Consider the following 6204-nt stretch of genomic DNA (forward strand, 5'->3'; position numbering starts at 1 on the left):
ACCCGCCCCCTCTGCCACCGCCTCCTCAGCTCCCGCCTCCTCCCGCGGCTCGGACTCCGACGCGCACGCGCACCGCGGGCCTCTCCGGCGCCCACCAGTTTCTCGAACTGCCCAGCCCTCCCAGCAGCCCCCAGCCGCCGCCTGCTGACGTGCGCACGCGCGACGCCCCCAATTTCTGCTCCCGCCCCTTCGCCCCCTGGGTGCCTCCGCGGGAAACCCTGGCCGGCCTGCGCGCGCCTCCTTCAGGGGTCTCCCCGCCCTTTTTCTCCGCCAGCCAATCAGATCTGGCGAGGGGCGCAGAACCCTGGGAGCGCGGAGGCGCCGCCCTGGTCTCTAGCTCCATCCTCGGTGGCTACCTGGAGCCGTCGTTCCGTTATGATAACGGTCGCTCGGAATTCAGAACCTTCGCCCTGGGAAGGTGGGACGGTCTCCAGTTTCCTGGGCTCTGTGCCCTGGGGTCTCAGCCTTCTGGGCCTTCTCTCAGCCCTTGACTCGGGGTCTGCACGCCTGGACTGTCGAGGTGACGGGGTGACGAGGGGGCGTGCTCATTATTATCATTACCGCAAATCTCCCCAGGCCTTGAATTGAGCTGCTTGGGAGCAGCCCCTCCAGGCACCGCCGTCGCCCAGCCCAGTCACGACCGCAGTGCCAAGGGCTCGCCGTGCCCGAAGCCCGCCGCGGAGGCCGGTGTTCAGCTGCGGGAAGAGGAGAGACGTTCGGACCCGTCTTTGGGCCTGGCCGCGGGCTCCGCTCGCCCACAATGCTGGGAGGAGACAGCCGGGACCTCCGCTTCCAAGTGGGGTTGTGATGTCCACTCCACAGGTTCTTGCGAGGACTTAACAAGATTCGTTGTGCAAAGGCTGCTGAACTAGTCGAATGGAATTTGCTCTTTTGTTTGCTTCTTTCCACACCTATGAAATGAAGACGACAATAAGTCAAGTATAGGTTTTTTGAGAGAAGCAACAGGTGGTGGGGTTGAAAGGGTTATAAACTGAATTCCTAGATAGTGGGAGGCCTTCCCTCACAATCGAGTTAGGAAGACAGAACATGCACGTGAAGCACCAGTCAATGACCTCACATCATGGTTTTCCTCATGCAAATTAAGCAGGGTGGTGCCGCTGAGTAACCTTTGACAAGGCTCAGAAGAGGACAACCCCGGAAAGCAGCCTGGAAGAAGCCAACTTTGAGCCAGGTCTTCAATGGCGTGGACTAAATGTAGTTTTACGGTTTCAACCTAGTCATTGATTTCTCAAAGCAGTGAATCAAATCCACTTAGACCCTGGTGCTAAGACTATGAAGATATTTTAGTTTTCCAGAACTTAAAGAAGACATTAAATAATCTTGTCATTTTAAAATACCGTTTGGGCCCTGGCCGGTTTGCTCAGCGGTTAGAGCATAGGCCTGCAGTCTGGAGAGACTCAGGTTCAGTTCCCTCTAAGGGCATGTACCTCGGTTTCCGTTTGTCCCTGCCCTGGTTGGGTCATGTGGGTGGCGACCACTCGATGTGTCCCTTTCACATGGATGCTTCTATCGCTCTCTCTCCCTCCCACTCTATCTGAACAAAATATCGAAAAATGTCCTCGGGTGAGGATTAAAAAATAAAAATAAAAAATAAAATGCCGTTTGGATGGCTAGGAGGATCTGTGGATTTGTCGGGTTTACCCAGCATGTGAAGAGGTGGATACCTACTCTTTTCTTGTTATCACCCAAACCTTTCTCCATATGTGATCTTTCCAGGGTGAACTTAGAAATTATGAAGTGTACACTTACACTGTTCCTTCCTTCCCCTTGCACTTCTTTCACTCTATAAGAGAATGATTGATAAAATTGTAGCTTTCCTGAGAGATTTTGCATTTTTACAGTTATTACAGCCATAATCCCCAGCAGTGTTTGAAACCATCTCATAAACCAACCGAGATGTAGGGGAGCTTTTTGAGGAGGTTGTGAAATTGCAAGTCTAGGAAGGTCACATATTTCTTAGTAAGTCTGACGCCAGTCATTCCTTATTGCCTCAATTTTCTTACCTACAAAAATGAAGAGCACCACTCAGTACCCACCCACCCCTAGATCTAAATGAAAATAAATATTGCAGTCTTGATGAAATGGCTTCTACAGAGGGATGCTATCTTTATTTGGGGTATCTTGCTGCAGCAGAAAGAGCCTTAAGGAAGTGAGGCCCTATTCATTTTATAGATTGAATCTACTCAGCTCTTGATTCCTGGTCTGAAATCCCATTCTTAGATTATTAAAATGAAACTGTTATTTCTGGATGTTATTGTTAAAAGACTGTATGATATCTTTTTTTCTCTTTAATTTTTTTCCATCACCATTTATCCCCCCTGTAACCTCCTCCACCTCTATCCACCCCACCTCAATCACCCCATGTTGTCCATGTTTATGAGTTCTTTCTTTCTCTTTCTTTTTTGCTTAATCCCTCCATCCCACCATTACCCTCCCCACCAGAGTTGTCTGCCTACTCCGTGAGTCTTAATGAATCCTTAGTGCCTTTAGGCAATAACTTTCTTCTAAAAGAACAAATTCTTTTTTAAAAATGTTTTATTTTTTTTTAAAACTCATCTTTATTGTTGACTGTATTACAGATGTCCCCCCTTTATTTCCCCATTGACCCCATCCTCCCCAATCCCACCCCCCTCCTGCCATCCCCACACTATTGTCAATGTCCATTGGTTATGCATATATATGTAGATGTTCTTCAGTTTATCTCATCCCACCCTCTTTCCCCCCTTCCCTTTGAGGTTCATCAGTCTAACAACAAATTTGTACTTCTTAATTTCTTCATCTTTTTCATCCATCTTTGCCATCCATTTGGCAAGCAACAAAAAGTTCTCTGTATCTATGAGTCTGTTTCTGTTCTGCTTGCTCATTTTGTTTGTAGATTCTATTGTTGATATGTATTAATTGCCATTTTATTGTTCATAGTTTTGTTCTTCTCCTTCAAGAAGATCCTTCAACATTTCATGTAATACTGGTTTGGTGGTGATGAACTCCTTTAGCTTTTTCTTGTCTGGGAAACTCTTGATATGTCCATCTATTCTAAATGATAGCTTTACAGGATAGAGTAATCTTGGTTGTAGGTCGTTGCTTTTCATCACCTTGAATATCTCTTGCCACTCCTTTCTGGCCTGCGAAGGTTCTTTTGAGAAATCATCTGACAGTCTTATGGGAGCTCCTTTGTATGTAACAGACTGCTTTTCAGATTCTCTCTTTGTCTTTAACCTTTGGCATTTTGATGATGATGTGTCTTAGTGTGGACCTCTTCGGGTTCATTTTGTTTGGGACTCTGTGCTTCCTGGACTTGTATGTCTGTTTCCTTCACCAAGTTAGGGAAGTTTTCTGTCATTATTGTTTCAAATATATTTTCAATTTCTTGCTCTCTCTCTTCTCCTTCTGGCACCCCTATGATGTGAATGTTGGCACGCTTGAATTGTCCCAGAGGCTCCTTATACTATCCTCATTTTTTTGGATTCTTTTTTCTTTTTGCTGATCTGCTTGGGTATTTTTTGCTTCCTTATATTCCAAATTGATGGTTTGCTTCTTGGGTTTACCTACTTTACTATTGATTCCCTGTAACTTCTTTATTTCAGTTAGTGCATCCTTCATTTCTGACTGGTCCTTTTTTATGTTGTTGATGTTCTCACTAAGTTCCTTGGAGGTTTCACTAAGTTCCTTGAATGTCTCACCAAATTTCTTGAACAACCTTATAACCAGTGTTTTGAGCTCTGCATCTGATTGACTGCTTATCTCCATTTTGTTTAGTTCTTTTCCTGGAGTTTTGTTCTGTTCCTTCATTTGGGACATGTTTCTTTGTCTCCTCGTTTTGGCTGCTTCCCTGTGATTGTTTCTATGTATTCGGTAGAGTTGCTATGTCTCTTAGGCTTCATAGGGTGGCCTATTATTGTAGGTGTCCTGTAGGATCCAGTTGTACAGCCTCCCTGACCACCCCAGCTGGGCCTCAAGGTGCATCCCTAGTGTGGACCGTACACCCTTCTGTTTTAATTGAGTCTTGATTGCTGTTGGCACATCAATAGGAAGGATTTAATCAGACTGATCAGCTGCAAGGACTGGCTGTACCTGCTGACCTCTGGCCTCTGACTGCCTTGGAGGATCAGCTGTGTAGGGGCCTACCACACAAAGAAAGACTTACTTCATCAGGGCTCTGGTACCTACTGAGTCCACTCATTGAGTGTGTCACTTGTGGAGGTGGTTGGGTGGTAGTGCTTCATCATGGTTTGAAGCTGTCCACTGGGTGTGCTGGCTCTGGGGCAAGGTCAGCCACTGCCTGTGTTCTACCCGGGGCCACTCGGCATAAGCTACAAAGTGATCTGCCAATGGCTGCTTCTTGTACTGGGCTTGGAGGTGCCCAGGAAAAGCCAAAGTTGTGAACCAAGGCTGGGGCCACTTAGTGGGAGGTATGGGGCTCACTGAGGCCAGATGCTGCTTGTTTGAGAAATTTTAGGAAACTGAAGCAGGATCCAAGACAGGCCAATCCTATGGTAAAGCCTTTGGAAACAGCTTGGGTGGGCCTAAAAGTTGGGAGGGGCGGGGCTTCAGAGAATCACCAGGGCGGGGCCAACAGTGTGAGCCAGGTTGGTGGAGTCCCAGATACGGCACACGTCTGCCACCCCGGGGAAGGGCTCACCAAAGGAACTAAGGCATCCACCGGCATGTCTGTCTGAAAGAAAGCAGCCTCTCTAACCCTCGTCCTGAAGCCAAACAGTTCAGCTCTTCCCTGCAGGTCTGGTGCCTTTCAAGCTGCTTCCCCTCTGAGCTTAGTGGAAGCAAGTCTGAGTAAGTCCCTGCGCAGGCCCTTTAAGAGGAGCTGTCTGGGGCTCCAGCAGCCTCAGCCTCCTTCAGCCTCAGTTCCTGCTGGTTTTACAGCCAAAAGTGATGGGGACTTCTCTTCCTGGCACTGGAATCCTGAGCTGGGCACCTGGTGTGGGTCGGGGACCCCTCACTCCTCAGGGAGGACCTTCCCAGCCGAGGTGTCCTCCTGATTTTTATCCGCCACCGTGGGTGTGGGGCCAGCCTGTTTGCACCTCCGCCCCTCTTACCAGTCACAATGTGGCTGCTTCTTTAATTTCATAGTTGTAAGACTTCCATTCAGCTCGATTTCAGGTGGTTCTGGATGATGGTTGTGCTGTAGTTTAGTTGTAATTTTGATGTGGTTGTGGGAAGAGGCAAGACCGCATTTATCTACATCGCCATCTTGACCAGGCAGTCTTAATATTACAAATTCTTAATACAGCCTATATCAATTATCCAATCTCTTAAATGGCTGGGTTTTCCTCTAGTTGGTTACACAGAGCCTTTTGCATTATTGAAAGACTAGTTTAATTAGATGTTACACTGCATGCTTAATAAGGTGGAGTAGTTCAAAAAGTAAGAGCAGAAAGAAGCAAGCTGGAAGCCAGAAACATTAAAGCAAGAAATCAGTTATTTGTAGGCTGATAAAATATTGAAATTGAAAGGGAAGCCAATATGCCCTGGTCAGTGTGGCTCAGTGGTTAGAGTGCCCATACCTGCATCTGAAGGGTCATGAGTTCGATTTCTGGTCAGGGTCATGTCCCTGGGTTGATCCTTGCTGTGGTGGGTGCATTTGGGAGGCAACCAATTGATGTGTCTGTCACCGATATTTCTCTCTCTCAAAATCAATGGAAAAAATATCTTTGGGTGAGGATTAACAAAAAAAGGAATAAATGAAAGAAAAGCCAATCCAACCGTCTGTCCGACACAGGAATCCACCTCCTAGCATATGCATGATAAGTGTTCATTGTTGAGTTGTCAACCACTCTTCGCAATGTTTCTAGGTGAACCCATTTAAAGGACAAATCACTTGGTGTAAGGTCCACACATTTATGTTTCACCATGTTTTTATTAATTCAGTGAATATCCTGGCATTTTGACATAAACTGAAAAATTAACAGGTTTATATAGACTACCACCTGTTAATTTAAAAAAATTAAATTATTTTAATTTTCTATTCTCACTTGTTTACTACTCTGACTTACCTGGCATAATTACCTGGACTATTCTTGGTTTTCCTTTCAATATCCTACATAGTCTTTTATGTGATATAATAATAATAATAATAATAACTAAGATTTATTTGATACAAGTTTTTAGTATGTATCATCTCATTTCTTCCAACAATCCAATGAGGCAAGTATTATTATCCCCATATTC

Source organism: Molossus molossus, unplaced genomic scaffold, assembly GCF_014108415.1.
Source record: "Molossus molossus isolate mMolMol1 unplaced genomic scaffold, mMolMol1.p scaffold_m16_p_10, whole genome shotgun sequence".
Taxonomy (NCBI): domain Eukaryota; kingdom Metazoa; phylum Chordata; class Mammalia; order Chiroptera; family Molossidae; genus Molossus; species Molossus molossus.